The following is a 22,124-nucleotide window of genomic DNA, read 5'->3' as shown; positions in this document are numbered from 1 at the left end:
TGTGCCAGCTCTGCGCTCTAGACCTCCAGTGCGCCTCCACAGTCCAGTGCGTCCTGTGCCTCCTCTCCGCACTCGCCCTGAGGTGCGTGTCATCAGCCCGGTGCCACCTGTACCGGTCCCACGCATCAGGTCTCCAGTGCGCCTCCACAGTCCAGAGCTTCCGGCGACAGTTCCCAGTCCAGAGCTTCCGGCGACAGTTCCCAGTCCTGAGCTTCCGGCGACGTTTCACAGTCCGGAACCTCCGGCGACGTTTCACAGTCCGGAACCTCCAGCGACGGTCCCCAGTCCGGAGCCTCCAGCGACGGCGGACCCCAGTCCGGAGCCTCCAGCGACGGCGGACCCCAGTCCGGAGCCTCCAGCGACGATCCGCAGTCCGGAGTCTTCAGCGACGATCTGCAGTCCGGAGCCTCCAGTGGTGGTTCCCAGTTCAGAGCCTCCGGCGATAATCCACAGTCAGGTTCCTCCGGCAACGATTCACGGTCCGGATTCTCCGGTGACGATCCACGGTCCGGTTCCACAGAAGCGGAGGGATCAGCGTAGGGAGTGGGTACTTCGCCACCCCCGACGCCTTGTGTCATCCATCATAGATGCCCACCCGGACCCTCCCCTATTGAGTCAGGTTTTGCGGTCGGAGTCCGCACCTTTGGGGGGGTTACTGTCACGCCCCGACCATAGTAAGCTGTTTATTCTTTGTGTTGGTTGGGGCGTGATAGTGACTTGGGTGGGTCATCTAGGTGTTTTTGTATTTCTATGGTGGCCAGATATGGTTCCCAAACAGAGGCAGCTGTTTATCGTTGTCTCTGATTGGGGATCATATTTAGGTAGCCATTTCCCCATGGTTATTCGTGGGATCTTGTCTATGTTTAGTTGCCTGTCAGCACTAGTTGTATAGCTTCACGTTTCGTTTCGTTGATTTTGTTGTTTTTTGTCCGGTGTTCATTTATTAAAAGGAATATGTACGCCTACAACGCTGCACCTTGGTCCATTACTTACGACGAGCGTGACACAGAGCCATTAGTAAGTAACAGGGTATGTTAGTAGGTGCCAGGTGCACCGGTTTATGTCAAGAACTGAAACGCTGCTGGGTTTTTTACGCTCAACGGTTTCGCGTGTGTATCAAGAATGGTCCACCACCCGAAGGACATCCAGCCAATTTGACACAACTGTGGGAAGCATTGGAGTCAACATGGTCCAGCATCCCTGTGGAACGATGTTGTTCTAAGGGGAAAGGGGGGGTGCAACTCAATATTAGGAAGGTGTTCTTAATGTTTGGTACACTCACTATACGTCTAATGCAAAAACCTTCAAACAGTACATATGTCTAGGCATAAGAGCTTTTATCTCTTTTGCTCCGGTGGAATTGAGAAGTATGAAATCAAAAAATGTAGAAATGTTTTCATGTACAGTATATGCTAAACAGCAGGAGGATGGTTACCAGAGAATGTCATGCATAACCTTGCCAAGGTTTCACTGTGTATAACAGAGCTCTCTCTGGATGCTTATTGGATTAAGACATAATCAGATGGACTGCGGTAATTGTGGATGTGACCTTTTCATAGTCAAGGGAGCGGTCCAGAAGGGCCGGGGGGGATGGTTGAGGGCCGGCCCGCGCAAAAGGGACCAGATCAGCCGGGACTTTATTTTGAGCTCCCAGTATGCTGGATCCTCCAGAGTCAAGCTGCTCATGTCACTGCTCAGTGCCTCAGCTCATGTCACTGCTCAGTGCCTCAGCTCATGTCACTGCTCAGTGCCTCAGCTCATGTCACTGCTCAGTGCCTCAGCTCATGTCACTGCTCAGTGCCTCAGCTCATGTCACTGCTCAGTGCCTCTGCTCATGTCACTGCTCAGTGCCTCTGCTCATGTCACTGCTCAGTGCCACACAGAGACTGATGTCCCCCTCGACCCCCACAGCCTGGAGGAACCTAAACCTAGGATGAACTGAGAGATGACGTGTTAGACAGCGTGAGAGAGATAGAAGAGGGTGGAAGCATCAGAGGATGTGTGAGGGAGCTTGATTCCCTCCAGGTAATCCCAGCTGAGAGAAAAAGTAGAAAGAACTGACAGCATGCACATCTTATCTCCATGCTTATGCACCGAGTACTGAGCCATTACCAACAGCCCTAACAAACACAAACATGCAGTATACACACACACACACACACAATAAACAGTGACATTCTCCAAATGCAATTGGAGAAAACCAAAGGGAAAGCTGGACAATTGGATGTGAAGGGAAAGCTGGCAGGTTTTATTTATCTGGTTGAAATAAATACATACATTCAATAGTCAACAACGTAGAGCACACAGAGAGGGGCTGTGTCTTCTGTGATTTGTCCCCTGGAGCCAAAGGGATTGTGGGGTTGTTATAGTCTCTCTCCCATCATGCCGGTGTTGATCATAGGGATTTACAGCTGAGTGTCCCCCAGCATCACACTCTGTTACTCTGTTACTCACAGGGTAATGCCAGGGATTGACACAAGGTCCCCAGGTTGGGATACAAAAAAAATTGGGGGGATGCAGAGATACTGTTCGTCAATATGAGTTACAGTTTGTCCTTGAAAATCGAGCAAAATCGTGATAATCTACAATAATAGCATTTACTTTTGGACATCAGGAAATACAGATGCCGTATCTTAATTTGATCATCCTGTTGAAGCAGGAAATACAAACATGACAAATGGAAGGTTATGTCGTTGAAAACAAAACTGACTCAATTTTTGTTGTTTCCATTGGGGATATCCTAACGTTCGGGAGAGCCACTGTTGTTTCTTTTTCCATTCACAGATTCACAGAAACTCCAATTACATATTCTGTGGGGTAGTTAGTCTGGTGAAATGTACCGTGACCTGAATTTATATTCAAATAAGATATGAGACGACCCAAACAAGATGGACCACCAAAACAAGGAATCAATGTGACAATAATAATGCACACACATGCAGTTCGCTGAATATATGGAAATTCATTACTGGCCCGACTGTCTGAATATCCTCTTTTGTGGAGAGGGAAAGGGAAAACATGAGCTTCAAATAGATTTTTTTTATTGAATAGTAATAATATACTGTGCCTTCAGAAAGTATTCATACCCCTTGACATATTCCACATTTTGTGGTGTTACAGCCTGAATTCAAAATGGATTAAATCATTTTTTTCTCTCACCCATCTACACACAGAACCCCATAATGAAACATTTTAAACATGTTTTTATACATTTTTGCTAATTTACTGAAAATGAAATACATTTTTCTTCTTTTTTTTTAAAAAATTTAATATCCTAAACATACAATATACAGTTGAAGTCGGAAGTTTACATACACTTAGGTTCGAGTCATTAAAACTAGTTTCCCACCACTCCACACATTTCTTGTTAACAAACTATAGTTTTGGCAAGTCGGTTAGGACATCTACTTTGTGCATGACACAAGTCATTTTTCCAACAATTGTTTACAGGCAGATTATGTCACTTATAATTCACTGTATCACAATTACAGTGGGTCAGAAGTTTACATACACTTAGTTGACTGTTTCTTTTAAACAGCTTGGAAAATGATGTCATGGCTTTAGAAGCTTCTGATAGGCTAATTGACATAATTTGAGTCAATTGGAGGTGTACCTGTTGATGTACCTGTTCAAGGCCTACCTTCGAACTCAGTGCCTCTTTGCTTGACATCATGGGAAAATCAACAGAAATCAGCCAAGACCTCAGAAAAAAATTGTAGACCTCCACAAGTCTGGTTCATCCTTGGGAGCAATTTCCAAGCGCCTGAAGGTACCATGTTCATCTGTACAAACAATAGTATGCAAGTATAAACACCATGGGACCACACAGCCGTCACACCGCTCAGGAAGGAGACGCGTTTGTCTTCTAGAGATGAACGTACTTTGGTGCGAAAAGTGCAAATGAATCCCAGAACAATAGCAAAGTACCTTGTGAAGATGCTGGAGGAAACAGGTACAAAAGTATCTATATCCACAGTGAAACGAGTCCTAAATCGACATAGCCTGAAGGGCCGCTCAGCAAGGAAGAAGCCACTGCTCCAAAACCGCCATAAAAAAGCCAGATTACGGTTTGCAACTGCACATGGGGACAAATATCGTACTTTTTGGAGAAATGTCCTCTGGTCTGATGAAACAAAAATATAACTGTTTGGCCATAATGACCATCGTCATGTTTGGAGGAAAAAGGGGGATGCTTGCAAGCCGAAGAACACCATCCCAACCGGGAAGCGCGGGGGTGGCAGCATCATGTTGTGGGGGTGCTTTGCTGCAGGAGGGGCTGGTGCACTTCACAAAATAGATGGCATCATGAGGAGGAATTTATGTGGATATATTGAAGCAACATCTCAAGACATCAGTCAGGAAGTTAAAGCTTGGTCGCAAATGGGTCTTACAAATGGACAATGACCTCAAGCATACTTCCAAAGTTGTGGCAAAATGGCTTAAGGACAACAAAGTCAAAGTATTGGATTGGCCATGACAAAGCCCTGACCTCAATCCTGTAGAAAATTTGTTAGCAGAACTGAAAAAGTGTGTGCGAATAAGGAGGCCTACAAACCTGACTCAGTTACACCAGCTCTGTCTGGAGGTATGGGCCAAAATTCACCCAACTTATTGTGGGAAGCTTGTGGAAGTCTACCCGAAACAGTTGTCCCAAGTTAAACAATTTAAAGGCAATGCGACCAAATACTAATTAAATGTATGTAACCTTCTGACCCACTGGGAATGTGATGAAATAAATAAAAGCTGAAATATTTCATTCTCTCTACTATTATTCTGACATTTCACATTCTTAAAGTAAAGTGGTGATCCTAACTGAACTAAGACAGGGAATTTTTACTAGAATTAAATGTCAGCAATTGTGAAAAACTGAGTTTAAACGTATTTGGCTAAGTTGTAAACTTCTGACTTCAACTGTACTTGCAGTGAAGCCGCTCAACAACTACATCATACCAGTCATCCAACAGACTCCTATTCAGAGCTACACACAGAAGCATCCAGGGTCAATGCCCTGCTCAAGGGCATGTTGACAGATCTCCCACCAGGCCAAAAAACGTGAACCCGAACCCTCCAAGATCCCCCCACAGTTCCCCAACAGCTGTCCCTCAACCATTTGAGACCCCTCCCCTCCAACAAGAAAAATAAAATATACAATTATTCCATTCCCCACCCCCAATAATTTCCAATGCACAACAACCAAGAGAATGAACTAAAGAGAAAAAAGAAAAAGACAGAAGAAAACAGCAAAATATAATGCAAAGAAATTTATAAAAATGTACACAAAGGATATCAAGGACAACTAAAATCATAACAGCAATGCCAGCTGTATATGTTTGTGTGCGTGTCTGGCACTATTACATGTATGTGTGTGTTCTTGTATGCATTTAGTTGAACGAGAGTGTGTGTATATGCATGTGTACAAACACCTGCACAGCATCAGCCAGGCTAACCGGCATTAGTTGTGAACTAACTAATAACTAATTTACATAAGTATTCACACCCCTAATTCAATACTTTATAGAAGCACCTTTGGCAGCGATTCCAGCTGTGAGTCTATCTGGGTAAGTCCCTAAGAGCTTTCCACACCTGGATTGTGCAATATTTGCCCATTATTCTTCTCCAAATTCTTCAAGCTCTGTTAAATTGGTTGTTGATCATTCATCAGACAATGATTTTCAGGTCTTGCCACAGAGTTTCCACTCAGGAACATGTAGATTTGGCCTAGTGTTTTACGTTATTGTCCTGATGAAAGATTTTGCCTGTGCTTAGTACCATTCAGTTTATTTTTTGTCCTGAAAATATCATGTCTTTAACGATTACAAGTATACCCAAAACATGATGCAGCCACCACTATGCTTGAAAATATGGAAAGTGGTACTCAGTAATGAGTTGTATTGGACTTGCCCAAAACATAACACTTTGTATTCAGGACAAAAAAAGTGAATTGCTTTGCCAATTTTTTTGCAGTATTACTAAAGTGTCTTGTTGCAAACAGGAGGCATGTTTTGTAGTATTTTTATTCTGTACAGGCTTCCTTCTTTCACTCTGTCAATCGGGTTAGTATTATGGAGTAACTACAATGTTGTTGATCCATCCTCATTCTTCTCCTGTCACAGCCATTAAACTCTGTAACTGTTTTAAAGTCACCATTGGCTTCATGGTGAAATCCCTGCACAGTTTCCTTCCTCTCTGGCAACTGAGTTAGGAAGGATGCCTGTATCTTTGTAGTGACTGGATGTATTGATACACCATCCAAAATGTAATTAGTAACTTCACTATGCGCATAGTGTCACGCCCTGACCTTAGAGATCCTTTTTATGTCTCTATTTTGTTTTGGTCAGGGTGTGATTTGGGTGGGCATTCTATGTTCTGTAATTCTATGTTTTGTATTTATTTGTTTCTGGCCGAGTGTGGTTCCCAATCAGAGGCAGCTGTCTATCGTTGTCTCTGATTGGGGATCATACTTAGGCTGCCCTTTTCCCTCTTTCTGTGTGGGATCTTGTTCTTTGTTTGTTTGCAGGGAGTTTGCACATCGAAGCGGTTCGGTCGTTGTATTCCTTATTGTTTTGTCCTGTTTTAGCTTCACTTCGTGATTAAATTATGTGGAACTCTAAGAACGCTGCGCCTTGGTCTCTTCCTTCCGACGACACCCGTTACACATAGGGATATTCAATGTCCGCTTTTTAAAATGTTTACCCATCTACCAATACGTGCCCTTATTTGACTTACAGTAATGTGTCCATACAGATGTAGGATCTTCATTTGAACCAGTTGCTACAGCTGGAAAATAATCCTGCTGCAACAGGAAATGTGAATTATTATGTGGATCATAATTAATGTAAATTTTCATCAGGGCAAGTCTGAAATTTTTATTGGAAATTACAAACTATAGAAGCCTTTTTAAACCTTGAATACAATACAAGGGGTGTAGGGTTTAAGCATAGTCTGAAGGTAGGGAGGGGCAGTGGTGTGTGAGGAGGAGCGGGGTGACATGGGAGGACTTAGGAAGGTTGAAAACCAGGCGGGCTGCAGCTTTCTGGATAAGTTGCAGGGGTTTGATGGCACAAGCAGGGAGCCCAGCCAACTGCAAGTTGCAGTAGTCCAGGCGGGACAGGACTGAATTAGGACCTGCACCACTTCCTGTGTGAGGCAGGGTTGTACTCTATGGATGTTGTAGAGCATGAACCTGCATGAGCGAGTCACTGCTATGATGTTTGCCGAGAACGACAGGATGTTGTCCAGGGTCACGCCAAGGTTCTTTGCACTCTGTGAGGGCGACACTGTGGAGTTGTCAACTGTAATGGAGAGGTCTTTGAGCGTGCAGGCCTTCCCAGGGAGGAAGAGCAGCTCCATCTTGTCGAGGATGAGCTTGAGGGGGTGGGCCAACATCCAAGCTGAGATATCTGCTAGGCACGCAGAGATGCATGTCACCACTGGGGTGTCCGAAGAGGGGAAGGAGAAAAGTAGTTGAGTGTCATCCACATAGTAATGATAGGAGAGACCATATGAGGATCTGATGGAGCCGAGTGACTTGGTGTATAGAGAGAAGAGGAGAGGGCCTAGAACCGAGTGAGAGTAAGTGGTGCAGACACAGATCCTCTCCACGTCACCTGGTAGGAGCGACCTGCCAGAGAGGGTGGAGAGGAAGATATGGTGCTTCAAATTGTTGTAAGCAGCAGATAGATCTAGGTGGATGAGAACAGAGGAGAGAGAGTCAGCTTTGGCAGTGCGTAAAGCATCTGTGACACAGAGAAGAGCAGGCTCGGTTGAGTGACCCGTCTTGACGTCTGAGATAACAAGAGAGTTGACCAGAGACCGCACGCTCAAGTGTTTTGGAAAGAAGCGATACATGTCTATAGTTTTCACGTCAGATGAGTCAAGTTAAGGCAGGTTGTCGGGCGGCCAGATCTCACTAGATGGAGGATTTCATCTGGGGAGAAAGGGGAGAAAGAGGTCAAGGCGTGTGAGTGGGACCAGTGGACTCAAAAAACTGAGTGAATGAGGAGCATACAGGTAATTCGGAAAGTATTCAGACCCCTTGACCTTTTCCACATTTTGTTACGTTACAGCCTTATTCTAAAATGTATTCAATGAATGTCACGTTCTTGACCTTGTTTTCCTTTTGTATAGTTGTGTTTAGTGGGTCAGGACGTAAGCTGGGTGGGCAGTCTGTGTTGTTTGTTCTATGTTAAGTGTCAGTGTTAATTGACCTTGTATGGCTCTCAATCAGAGGCAGGTGGTTGATGTTTTCCTCTGATTGAGAACCATATATAGGTAGGTTGTTTCACATTGTTTGTTGTGGGTGGTTGTCTTCCGTGTCTGTGTATGTTGCACCACACGGGACTGTTTCGTTTGTCGTTCGTGTATGTAGTCTGTTCCTGTTCGTGCGTTCTTCGTATATTGTAAGTTCTCAAGTCCAGGTCTGTCTACATCGTTTATTTGTTTTGTAGTTTGTTGAAGTGTTTCGTCTTTACTTTAATAAACATCATTATGTCCACATTCCACGCTGCGCTTTGGTCCAATCCTTCTCACCTCTCCTCATCCGAGGAGGAGGAAAAATATGACGACCGTTACAGAACCACCCACCAAACAAGGATCAAGCAGCGTGAGAGGAACCAGCAGCAGCGGCCAAAAAACCAGGACTCGTGGACTTGGGAGGAAATATTGGACGGAAAAGGACCCTGGGCTCAGACAGGGGAATATCGCCGCTCTTTTGAAGAGAGGGAGGCAGCTAAAGCCCAGGAGCGGTGGTATGAGGAGGCAGCAAGGAGAAGGAGGAGGAGACGAAACCCGAAAAGAAACCCCAAACATTTCTTGGGAGGGGGCCTAAAAGGGAGTGTGGCGAAGTCAGGTAGGAGACCTGCGCCTACTCCCTGTACTTACCGTGGAGAGCGAGAGTACGGGCAGACACCGTGTTACGCAGTAGAGCGCATGGTGTCTCCTGTACGTGTGCATAGCCCGGTGCGGTAGATACCAGCTCCTCGTATCGGCCGGGCTAGATTGAGTATTGAGCCAGGTGCCATGAAGCCGGCTCAACGCGTCTGGTCACCAGTGCGTCTCCTCGGGCCGGCTTACATGGCACCAGCCTTACGCATGGTGTCCCCGGTTCGCCTACATAGCCCAGTGCGGGTTATTCCACCTCCCCGCACTGGTCGGGCTACGGGGAGCATACAACCAGGTAAGGTTGGGCAGGCTCAGTGCTCAAGGGAGCCAGTACGCCTGCATGGTCCGGTATATCCGGCGCCACCTCCCCGCCCCAGCCCAGTACCACCAGTGCCAACACCACGCACCAGGCTTCCAGTGTGTCTCCAGAGCCTTGTTCCTCCTCCACGCACTCGCCCTATGGTGCGTGTCTCCAGCCCGGTACCACCAGTTCCGGCACCACGCACCAAGCCTCATGTGCGTCTCCAGAGTCCTGTCTACATCGTTTATTTGTTTTGTAGTTTGTTGAAGTGTTTTCGTGTTTCGTCTTTACTTTAACTTCTTATGGCTGCAGCCCGACGTCGGTACACTTATGACAACAGCAAGCTCAAAGTGCAGGGCGCGAAATTCAAAAGATATTTTTTTTAAATATTTAACTTTCACACATTAACAAGTCAAATACAGCATATGAAAGGTACACATCTTGTGAATCAAGCCAACATGTCCGATTTTTAAAATGTTTTACAGGGAAGACACAATATGTAAATCTATTAGCTAACCACGTTAGCAAAAGACACCACTTTTTTTACTCCAACAGTATTTTACTCCATCAGTAGCTATCACAAATTCGACCAAATAAAGATATAAATAGCCACTAACCAAGAAACAACTTCATCAGATGACAGTCTGATAACATATTTATTGTATAGCATATGTTTTGTTAGAAAAATGTGCATATTTCAGGTATAAATCATAGTTTACATTGCAGCTACAATCAGAAATTGCACCGAAAGCAGCCATAATATTTACAGACACCAACGTCAAATACCTAATTACTCATCATAAAACATTTCTGAAAAATACATAGTGTACAGCAATTGAAAGACAGGCATCTTGTGATTCCAGACAATATTTCCGATTTATCAAGTGTTTTACAGCGAAAACACAATAGAGCGTTATATTAGCGTACCACAATAGCCAAAAACACAAGCAATTTCCCATTAGCAAAAGTTAGCGATCGTAACAAACAAGCAAAAGATATATAATTTTTGACTAACCTTGATTTTCTTCATCAGATGACAGTCCTATAACATCAGGTTATACATACACTTATGTTTTGTTCGAAAATGTGCATATTTAGAGCTGAAATCAGTGGTTACACATTGTGCTAACGTAGCATCTTTTTCCCACAACGTCTAAACAGCAACGATATTTTTCTGACACGTTTTCTGACACACATATTCTGACCAAATAGCTATTCATAAACATAAGTAAAAAATACATGTTGTATAGGAAATGATAGATCCATTAGTTCTTAATGAAATCGCAGTGTTAGAATTCTAAAAAATAACTTCATTACGACATCCAGCTTCGGTATAGCTGAGTACCCCAAAGTTGGGCGCCCACGACTAATTCACATGCACGACAGATATATGAATTAGCATCATAAAATGTTTCTTACTTTTGGTGATCTTCCGTCAGAATGTTGGACAAGGTGTCCTTTGTCAAGAACAGTCGTTGTTTGGATTCAGAACGTTCATTTTCCCTCTCGATTTAGCACGCACACTTGCCAAGTGGCACAAAGCTCTCCAAGTCAACAAACGGAAGAGAACGGAACACAGCAAAACTCCCGAAAAATGTTCAATAATCTGATGAAACTATATTGAAAAAACATACTTTACGATGATATGGTCACATGTATCAAATAAAATCATAGCCGGAGATATTAGTCGTCCATAACGACAGCTAAACAGAAGGCAAATCCATGTCCCTTTCGCGCGCTCCAGAAAACAGAAAATGGACGGTCACGTCATACAAAGAGCTGTTATTCCACCTCAGACCAAGATAAACACGAAATTTCTTCTCTCACCGCCTCTTGACACCCAGGGGAAGGTGTATGAAGTGCACGTAGACTCTTACGTATCATGCCCATGTATAGGCAGGGAGTAGAAGAGAGCCTCGGTTTCAGACATTCCACTTCCTGGTCAGGAAGTGTGCTGCAGAATGACTTCTGTTTCACTCAGAGAAATAATTCAAACGGTTTTAGAAACTAGAGAGTGTTTTCTATCCAATAGTAATAATAATATGCATATTGTACGAGCAAGAATTGAGTACGAGGCCGTTTGAAATGGGCACATTTTATCTGGCTACTCAATACGCCCCCTGCAGCCCAAACAGGTTAATAAACATCATTATGTCCACATTCCACGCTGCGCTTTGGTCCAATCCCTACTCCTCCTCTTCAGACGAAGAGGAGGAGAATGACCGTTACAATAAATTGTTTTCCTCTTCAATCTACGCACAATACCCGATAATGACGAAGCAAAAACAGGGTTTTAGAAATGTTTTGCACATTTATAAAAAATAAAAACAGAAATTCCTTATTTACATAAGTATTCAGGCCTTTTGCTATGAGATTCGAAATTGAGCTCAGGTACATCCTGTTTCCATTGATCATCCTTGAGATGGTTCTACAACTTGATTGGAGTCCACCTGTCACGTTCTGACCTTTATTTCCTTTGTTTTGTCTTTATTTAGTATGGTCAGGGCGTGAGTTGGGGTGGGCAGTCTGTGTGTTTTTCTATGTTTGGGTTTTGAGTTCGGCCTGGTATGGTTCTCAATCAGAGGCAGCTGTCAATCGTTGTCCCTGATTGAGAATCATACTTAGGTAGCCTGGGTTTCACTTGTGGTTTGTGGGTGATTGTTTCCGTGTGAGTGTTTGTTGCCACACGGTACTGTTTCGGTTTCGTTCATGTTCACATTTATTGTTTTGTATTTCATAGTGTTCAGTTTATGTTTTAAAATAAACGTTATGGACACTTACCACGCTGCACATTGGTCCTCCGATCCTTCAAACTTCTCCTCCTCAGATGAGGAGGACGACAGCCGTTACACCACCTGTGGTAAATTCAATTGATTGGACATGATTTGGAAAGGCACTAACCTGTCTATATAAGGTCCCACAGTTGACAGTGCATGTCAGAGCAAAAACCATGAGGTTTAAGGAATTGTCCATAGAGCGCCAAGACAAGATTGTGTCGAGGCACAGATCTGGGGAAGGGTGCCAAAAAATATCTGCAACATCGAAAGTCCCCAAGAACACAGTGGCCTCCATCATTCTTAAATGGAAGAAGTTTGAAACCACCAAGACTTTTCCTTGAGCTGGCCACCTGGGCAAACTGAGCAATCGGAGGAGAAGGGCCTCCGATCAGGGAGGTGATCAAGAACCCGGTGGGATGGGACACGTGACATCCCGTCAATAATCAAAAAAGGTGACCAAGAACCCGATGGGATGGGACACGTGACATCCCGTCAAGAATCTAAAATCAAAATATATTTAGATTTGTTTAACACTTTTTTGATTACTACATGATTCCATATGTTTTTTCATAGTTTTGATGTCTTCGCTATTATTCTACAGTGTAGAAAATAGTACAAATAAAGAGAAACCCTTGAATCAGTAGGTGTGTCCAAACTTTTGACTGGTACTGTGTACTGTATATGTTATTTGGGCTGGGAGATCTATAAATAGCGACAGAGTCGCAAGGGGGGTTTGAAGAGCCACCTACGTCTCAAAAGCCGCTGGTTTGCTGACCCCTGGTTTAGGCTGTATAGAAGAGGGCTCTCCAACCCTGTTCCTGGAGAGTTACCATCCTGTAGGCTTTCGCTCCAACCCTAATCTAGCACACCTGATTCTAATTATTAGCTGGTTGATAAACTGAACCAGGTTTCTTACAAATGGGGTTGGAGCGAAAACCTACAGGAGGGTAGCTCTCCAGGAACATGGTTGTAGAGCCATGGTATAGAGTGTAGCCTATACTGCAGCTATGGAAGTGAGTCAGTATATAACATGCTATTTTTATAAGAATGGGATTGTTCATTTAGAATTTCAAATTGAGAAAATAAAACCAACCAACACTTTCAAAAACTAAATATTTATTATGTTCAAGGTATTCTCGGCGAAACGCGGGTGTCATATCCTTCAACCCAGGCTCCATTATTTATTGAATATTCGCTGGCCATTACAATTTTTTCCTGGATTCTCCTGTTGTCCATGTAAGTCAATAGGAGGTGTTTTATTATGAATAAGGCATTCACTCAGGGCCTGACCTTCTGAGGCTATTGACTGAATGGAACCCTGACCTGTTCACTAGACGTGCTACCTGTCCCAGACCTGCTGTTTTCAACTCTCTAGAGACAGCAGGAGCGGTAGAGATACTCTCAATGATCGGCTATGAAAAGCCAACTGACATTTACTCCTGAGGTGCTGACCTGTACAACTACTGTGATTATTATTATTTGACCCTGCTGGTCATCTATGAACATGTGAACATCTTGGCCATGTTCTGTTATAATCTCCACCCGGCACAGCCAGAAGAGGACTGGCCACCCCTCATAGCCTGGTTCCTGTCTAGGTTTCTTCCTAGGTTCTGGACCTGCATTACTTGCTGTTTGGGGTTTTAGGCTGGGTTTCTGTACAACACTTTGTGACATCAGCTGATGTAAGAACGGCTTTATAAATACATTTGATTTGATTTGCTGATGTTGTGTTGTAGATGTGGTAGTAAAACAGGGGCCTGAGGGCACACACTTAATGTTGTGAAATCTGTTGTGATTGTATTGTTTTTAAAATTGTATAACTTCCTTAATTTTTTCTGGACCCAAGGAAGAGTAGCTTCTGCCTTGGCAGCAGCTAATGGGGATCCATAATAAATACAAATACAAACACTCTGATGGAAAGAGAAGTGGGGTTAGAGAGAGAGAGGGGGAGAGTGGTAAAGAGAGACAAAGAGGAGAAGAAGAAAAGGGAGAGAGAAAGAGAGAGAGTGACAGAGTGATGCTCAGTAAGAGAGGGGACGAGAATGATTCACAGAAAGAGAGAGAATTAGAGAGCGAGAGAAAGAAAGAAAGAATCAAAGAGAGAGCGAGCCTCATGTCGAGACGCAAATGAGCATGTGACTGTGTAAATGCCAGGAGGGATAAGAGAGAGTCTGAAGCGTGACTAACACAGGGTTTCCCAAACTCAGTCCTATACTTTAGTTTTAATTATGTCTCATTTGTCAACCAATGAACCAATGAAATTGGCATAAGGGGAATACATGTTTTGGAAGCTATTGTTCTTAGGGGCTTGACTTATGCATTACATAAGGCTTGGTTGTTTAGCAACAAAACCGACGCGTGCACAACTATGGGCTAAAACAGACAGGGTTGGCTTAGATTGTTGATAACATGTCAACTATATTTAGTCTCCATGTTTATTGAAAGCATACATCAATTGACCACTTGTCTCTCAAATTCATTGTTACAGTTGTTGGTTAGCTAGTTGGCTCTAATTTTTTTTTGCCATATTAGCATACACATGACATCAGTCAAAACACTTCAAAACAAGACATAGTATCAAGAAAAATATCAAACTAGATGAAACAAGTCACTTACAATTCACCACATGGCAGTTTATTGTTATTGTTGCTAGCTATCTGGCCATCCAGAACCATAACAACACAGGGCCTTCTGTCCCTTCGAAGTGCGCGCATCGTTTTCGTGATGTGGTCAGCTAACCCGTCTAGAGGTGACTTCTCAAGGTCAATTACTATTATAGGGTATTGATCAAGGAAAAATTTAAAAGATGTGTTCTAAAATCAATGTACGGGTAAGTTAGCAGGATGTTGGGGGACAAGAGAATATAGCCTGCTGTGATCTCTTCATTTCCTCATATGGTAATATAGCCTACTACAAATCAGTATCCCATATCAGAAAGTAAATTCATATTGTTGGAACATTTTTCATGCATAAACAATAACAACATCCCAAAACAACAAAATATAACTAATATTTACATGTTCTGTGGGTCTACCTCCCAGACAGTGTAATTTAATTGTGGGAGACCATCTTACTGTATGCTCTTGCCCCACCAGGCATTACAGCGGCTCTGGGGCTCCTGGTAATAGAATTAAGACCTCATGTATATTCCCCCTGAGCCCAGAAAGCTTGGTTCCATGTTGAATTGGGCAGGATGGATTTTTTATTTCAAAAACCCATTTACATTGTTTAGAGACTAGACTGGCAAAACATTTGCCAAGCTGCAGCCGAAGGTCAATGCCCACTATAGACCATGATAAGATGTGATGGGATTGTAGATAGCAACAACAGCGCAGCCAATATAACAATACTGCACACATGCTCTGTTTCAGTAGGCCCTGTGAAGGCTAGGTCTGAGCCGTAGTGATAAAACAGGTCCAGTGGATAGAGTACCAGTGGATTTCTGTGGATTTCACAGCTCTGAGCAGAACACATTTCACAGCTCTGAGCAGAACACAACATTGCCAGGGCTTAGTATCTCTGAGTATGGCAATGCAGGGGCTTTGTGTCACCAACAGCCATCTTAGAAAAATAACAGCGTCTAAAGATTGCCTCCGGCAGCCTCGTGAAGTGGATTAAGCAAACATGCCATTAAAACTGCAAGTAGTTTTTACCAGGCCCACTCTCCAGGCTTATCGTCAACTAAGCAAAGTCTATCTTTCTCTCTCTGCTCTCAGGCCAGCTTGCTCCCAACACAGCAATTTATGCAGTACTTGTCCCCTAATTTCTGAGTTCTTTCTTGAAAAATGTTTACTTAAGTCTGTTATGAAACAAAATTGATGGAGTCTGAACAAATACTTGTTTAACAAACCTTTTGATGACTCAGTAAAGACTTGCCACTTGCTACAAGTCATACCTGCCCATACTTGCTCCAAAGTACCACAGTAAGAATACAGTTCACAAGTAGAAAGTCATCGCTCTGGCTCGATAGCTGGCATGGCCTAAAATATCACATCATCAAATCCAAGTTCAATTTCAGCATGATAAATGTGTGAAGATAAATCTGCCTCGGACGAAGATCACTATCTCACACAGAGGACACACAGATAATCACTCCATCTTTCTGCCTATCTCTCTCTATATATATCTATCTATCTGTCAATATATCAATCAATCTATCAATCTCGCTCTCTCGCTCACTCGCTCTCTCGCTCTCGCTCGCACGGACTCTCGCTCTCTCTCACTCTCTCTGCTGTGATCGATCAGTCTTTCTCTAACAGGTTCAGTAGATTGAAAAATTAGGTAGCTGAGTTGCAGATACCAGGCACAGCTCACGACTGGACCTGGGTCACTCAAAATGTTTCTGACTGGAGCTTGGATGAAGGCAAGGGGGTAGTTTAACCAGAGAGAGAGAGTTGTTTGTGGACACGGGACAAACACACACACACACTTTCTGTTTTCAAAATATGTTCTGTGTGTGTGTACCGGATGAGCAGCTGTACAGGTTTGTGCTGTGTTGGGTAATTGCTGTAGGGACTGCTGGAAATGCTGCTCTGCCCACTAGAGTAGAGAGGAAAGCCCTGGGAGGGCTGTGTAGAGAAAGTAAGATATGGGATTTGGCTTGAATGTTCCTTAGCTTTGGTTATCTGAATCTTGATACTGGCCTGGTCAGGGTGAGGTCTTAACACAAGAATAACAACAAGTACTTTTTTGGATGACCTGATTCAATGATAAAGAAGTTTGGGACTACGGTATTAGCATAATTTGTTTATCTTACACATTTGAAACCAAAACGAGGGTGCTTAACATGTAATGGAATGAGATGGATCTCTGTGAATGTGCCAGTGGCTGTCAGAGCTCTGGAGGCCACTCGTTTTTATGGGCACCTACCAGAGCTTTAAACATGAGCAATTGACCTTCAGAATGCAAATAGGCCCATTATCATTACTGGAGCACTTCTGCCCTGGTCCTGGGGGACGTTGCAGTGTAAATAGCCCAGGGATGTGTCATCACTCCACGCCTGGCAGGCCATGGCATCATTCACCTGTCTACTACCATCAGAGAGGGATTAAACGATGCTATTCCACCTGCCAGTTTCATTTACATTCTAAACCACGGCTCAGATTGATAGATGGAAAGGGGAAAACTGGCTACAAATGGCAAAGTGCACAAGTGCAGATTGTAAGCCAGTGTCATTTTTTCTGAAGGTACATTAATGTGTCATTTTTTCTGAAGGAACATTAATATGTAATTATTCCTCAATGAATAAAACATTTTCAGGTTGATCCTGAAGCATGAAGTGGCTTCACTAATTGGTAATTAACATGTAGTTATAGGTTAAAAAAAAGTATCACTCATGATTCATCCACTCTGTCCACTCACCTCTCTCTCTCTCGCTCTATCTTTCTCTTTTTCCCTTCTCTCTCTCTACCTCTCTCTACTCTACCGCTCTCCTCTCTCTCTACTCTCTACCTCTCTCTACTTACTACCTCTCTCTCCACCCCCCCCCCCCCCTCTCTCTCTCTCTGTCTCTGTCTCTGTCTCTGTCTCTCTCTCTGACATTGTGCTGTGGTCATCAATAGTTCTCTCTGAGGTCCTGTCTATCTTCCCTCTGGCCTCAGCAGCTTTTCAAAGCCTTATTAAAATCAGAACGTGGCCGATGGGAGCCGTGGCACATCAGCTTTATGCTTTGCATAAAGTCTTTACATATTCAGGTGACAAGAAGCAATTACTTTAATAAGGCTTCTCTCCACTGGACCCACAAAACTATCATCTCCAGTCATTCCTGCCCTTCCATCCTACACTGAGCTGCTTTATGATCAGTGACTCGTGCGCCAAGCCTCCACACATACATTAATCACAGTGGTCTGTAAGAATGCACCGACGGTTATAGATTAAGACTGCCAATGAAAATGTGTTAACCGAGTGGCACAGCGGTCTAAGGCACTGCATCTCAGTGCTTGAGGCGCCACTACAGCTCCTGGTTCGATCACAGGCTGTGTCACAGCCTTCCGTGACCGAGAGAACCATGAGGCAGCGCACAATTGGCCCAGCGTTGTCCGGGTTAGGGGAGGGTTTAGCCGGCCGGGATTTCCTTGTCCCATTGCGCTCTAGTGACTCCTTGTGGTGGGCTGTGCGCCTGCAAGCTGACTTCGGTCGCCAGTTGTACGGTGTTCCGACGCATTGGTGCAGCTGGCTTCCGGGTTAAACTCCCGAGTCCGTACGGGAGTTGCGGCTATGGGACAAGACTATAACTACCAATTGGATATCATGAAGTTAGGAAGAAAACAGGGTAAAAGTACAAAAAAATATTATAATAATAAAAAGTATATAAAATAAATTGTGTGAGGAGCGAACAGCTTACTGAAGACGGGACGGCCGGGCATTCATGCGGTACAGTCCGTTTCTGCGGCAACATGGGCTCTTAACAACATGATGAAACTCTGTTGCTCCTTGCTGAAACAAGCAAGGTGTTGTAGCAAACAAATCTTTGGTTGCCTGCAGCAGCACACATAGAAATAGAATGAATAGAACAGCATGGAGCCTCTAACCCTGGCAATTTGACTGGTAAACCCACGGGTACTCTCGCAATAGCTGCCTGGTATTGTTATGTAATCATTTCCATGGTAATGATTACATAACGGTCGTAATCATTACATAACGGTCAGCCTCAGAGAACAACATTAACCTATACGCTGACTCGGTAAGTGCGTTTATAAAGAAGTGCATTGGAGATGTTGTACCCACTGTGACTATTAAAAGCTACCCTAACCAGAAACCGTGGATGGATGGCGGCATTCGCGCAAAACTGAAAGCACGATCCACCACATTTAACCATGGAAAGAGGTCTGGGAATATGACTGAATATAAACAGTGTAGTTATTCTCTCCGCAAGGCAATCAAACAAGCGAAATGCCGGTACAGGGACAAGGTGGAGTTGCAATTCAACGGCTCAGACACGAGATGTATGTGACAGGGTCTGCAGGTAATCTACAAAAAGAAAACCAGCCACGTCACGGCCACCGACGTCACGCTTCCAGAAAAACTAAACACTTTCTTTGCCCGCTTTGAGGATAATACAGTGCCAACCACCATCGCGGCCCACTAACAAGGACTGCTCCCTCCACCACCCCCCTCTCCTTCGCCGTGGCTGACGTGAGTAAAACCTTTCAAACGTGTTAACCCTCGCAAGGCTGCTAGCCGAGACGGCATCCCTAGCCGCGTCCTCAGAGCATACGCAGACCAGCTGGCTGGTGTGTTTACGGACATATTCAATCGCTCCCTATCCCAGTCTGTTATTCCCACATGCTTCAAGATGGCCACCATTGTTCCTGTACCCAAGAAGGCAAAGATAACTGAACTAAAATACTATCACTTCTGTCATCATGATGTGCTTTGAGAGACTAGTCAAGGATCATATCACGTCCACCTTAACGGCCACCCTAGACCCACTTCAGTTTGCAATCTGCCCCAACAGGTCCACAGATGACACAATCGCCATCACACTGCACACTGCCCCATCCCATCTGGACAAAAGGAATACCTATGTAAGAATGCAGTTCATTGACTACAGGTCAGCATTCAACACCATAGTACCCTCCAAGCTCATCATCAAGCTGGAGGCCCTGGGTCTTAACCCCACCCTGTGCAATTGGGTCCTGGACTTTCTGACGGGCTGCCCCCAGGTGGTGAAGGTAGGAAACAACATCTCCACTTCGCTGACCCTCAACACTAGGGCCCCACAAGGGTGTGTGCTCAGCCCCCTCCTGTACTCCCTGTTCACCCACGACTGAGTGGCCATGCACGCCTCCAACTCAATCATCAAGTTTGCAGACGACACAACAGTAGTAGGCTTGATCACCAACTATGACGAGACAGCCTACAGGGAGCTGGTGAGGGCACTCTGAGTGTGGTGTCAGGAAAATAACCTCACACTCAACGTCAACAAAACAAAGGAGATGATCGTGGACTTCAGGAAACAGCAGAGGGAGCACCCCCCTATCCACATCAACGGGACAGTAGTGGAAAGGGTAGTAAGTTTTAAGTTCCTCGGCGTACACATCACGGACAAACTGAATTGGTCCACCCACACAGACAGCGTTGTGAAGAAGGCGCAGCAGCACCGCCTGGTACGGCAACTGAAATTCGGCCTGTCACCAAAAGCACTCACAAACTTCTACAGATGCACAATCGAGAGCATCCTGTCGGGCTGTATCACCGCCTGGTACGGCAACTGCTCCGCCCACAACCGTAAGGCTCTCCAGAGGGTAGTGAAGTCTGCACAACGCATCACCGGGGGCAAACTACCTGCCCTCCAGGACACCTACACCACCCGATGTCACAGGAAGGCCATAAAGATCATCAAGGACAACAACCACCCGAGCCACTGCCTGTTCACCCCGCTATCATCCAGAAGGCGAGGTCAGTACAGGTGCATCAAAGCAGGGACCGAGAGACTGAAAAACAGCTTCTATCTCAAGACCATCAGACTGTTAAACAGCCACCACTAACATTTAGTGGCTGCTGCCAACATACTGACTCAACTCCAGCCACTTTAATAATGGGAATTGATGGAAATGTATGTAAAAATGTATCACTAGCCACTTTAAACAATGCCACTTAATATAATGTTTACATACCCTACATTACTCATCTCATATGTATATGTATATACTGTACTCTATATCATCTACTGCATCTTGCCATCTTTATGTAATACATGTATCACTAGCCACTTTAAACTATGCCACTTTATGTTTATATACCCTACATTACTCATCTCATATGTATATACTGTACTCTATACCATCTACTGCATCTGCCTATGCCGTTCTGTACCATCACTCATTCATATACCTTTATGTACATATTCTTTATCCCGTTACACTTGTGTGTATAAGGTAGTAGTTGGGGAATTGTTAGGTTAGATTACTCGTTGGTTATTACTGCATTGTCGGAACTAGAAGCACAAGCATTTCACTACACTCGCATTAACATCTGCTAACCATGTGTATGTGACAAATAAAATTTGATTTGAAGGCGAGGTCAGTACAGGTGCATCAAAGCAGGGACCAAGAGGCTGAAAAACAGCTTCTATCTCAAGGCCATCAGACTGCTAAACAGCAATCACTAACTCAGAGAGGCTGCTGCCTAAATTGAGATCCAATCACTGGCCAATTTAATAAATGGATCACAAGTCACTTTATACAATGCCATTCTAAATAATGCCACTTTATTAATGTTTACATATCTTACATTACTCATATCACATGTATATACTGTATTTTATACCATATATTGCACCTTGCCTATGCCGCTCGGCCATCGCTTATCCATATACTTTCACATACATTTTCTCATTCACCCCTTTAGATTTGTGTGTATTACGTAGTTGTTGGGGAATTTTAGATATTACTGCACTGTCAGAACTAGAAGCACAAGCATTTCGCTACACTGTATGTGACAAATACAATTTGATTTGATTTTGATTTAGACTGCTAACTGATGCAATGGAATGTATTTTTGTAATGTCAGTTGAGTTGAATCAAAAAATTCACAGCACATATTATATATTCCATTTAGTAAACGCCTTTATCGAAAGTGACTTACAGTCATGCGTGCATATATTTGAAGTATTGGTTGTCGCGGGAATCGAACCCACTATCCTGGCGTAGCAAGCACCATGCTCTATCAACTGAGCAACAGAGGACCACAATGGCTGGGTACACTTCCTGCTTTTACTTCCTGCTTTGCTCGTCGCAATGGCCGCCAGTCCACACATTATGCCATCATTGACATGGGGACACCCGTTGTATTCATTCTTTTTCTATGGCAGGACATGCAGTCAGGAGCGGAGGAGATGAGAAAATGTGCATCTAAAAAATAAAATGTATATATATTTATTTTTTGCTATTCTATTGATTATTACGGTGTCTACGGCCATTTTGCTGTCCAATTATCCACTCCCTATAGTCCCTTCAGACTTCACTCTGGCACCAGAAGTCAATTATGCATATGAACCCTGTCATTTAGCCAGAGCCTACGCTCAATAGCAGGAGGGGAAACTCATTGGATTCAAATAATGCGTAATTCCTGAAAACGTGTCATGATAAAGTCCATGAGTCCATGATAAAGAGAGGTATTTTCCTCATCTGTTTTTTTCCCCCCATTTTTTTCTGCCACTGCTA

The sequence above is a fragment of the Salvelinus namaycush genome, chromosome 15 (genome assembly GCF_016432855.1).
Source record: "Salvelinus namaycush isolate Seneca chromosome 15, SaNama_1.0, whole genome shotgun sequence".
In the NCBI taxonomy this organism is placed as follows: Eukaryota; Metazoa; Chordata; class Actinopteri; order Salmoniformes; family Salmonidae; genus Salvelinus; species Salvelinus namaycush.
The sequence above is the reverse complement of the archived record's forward strand: the minus strand, read 5'-3'. Positions refer to the sequence as shown.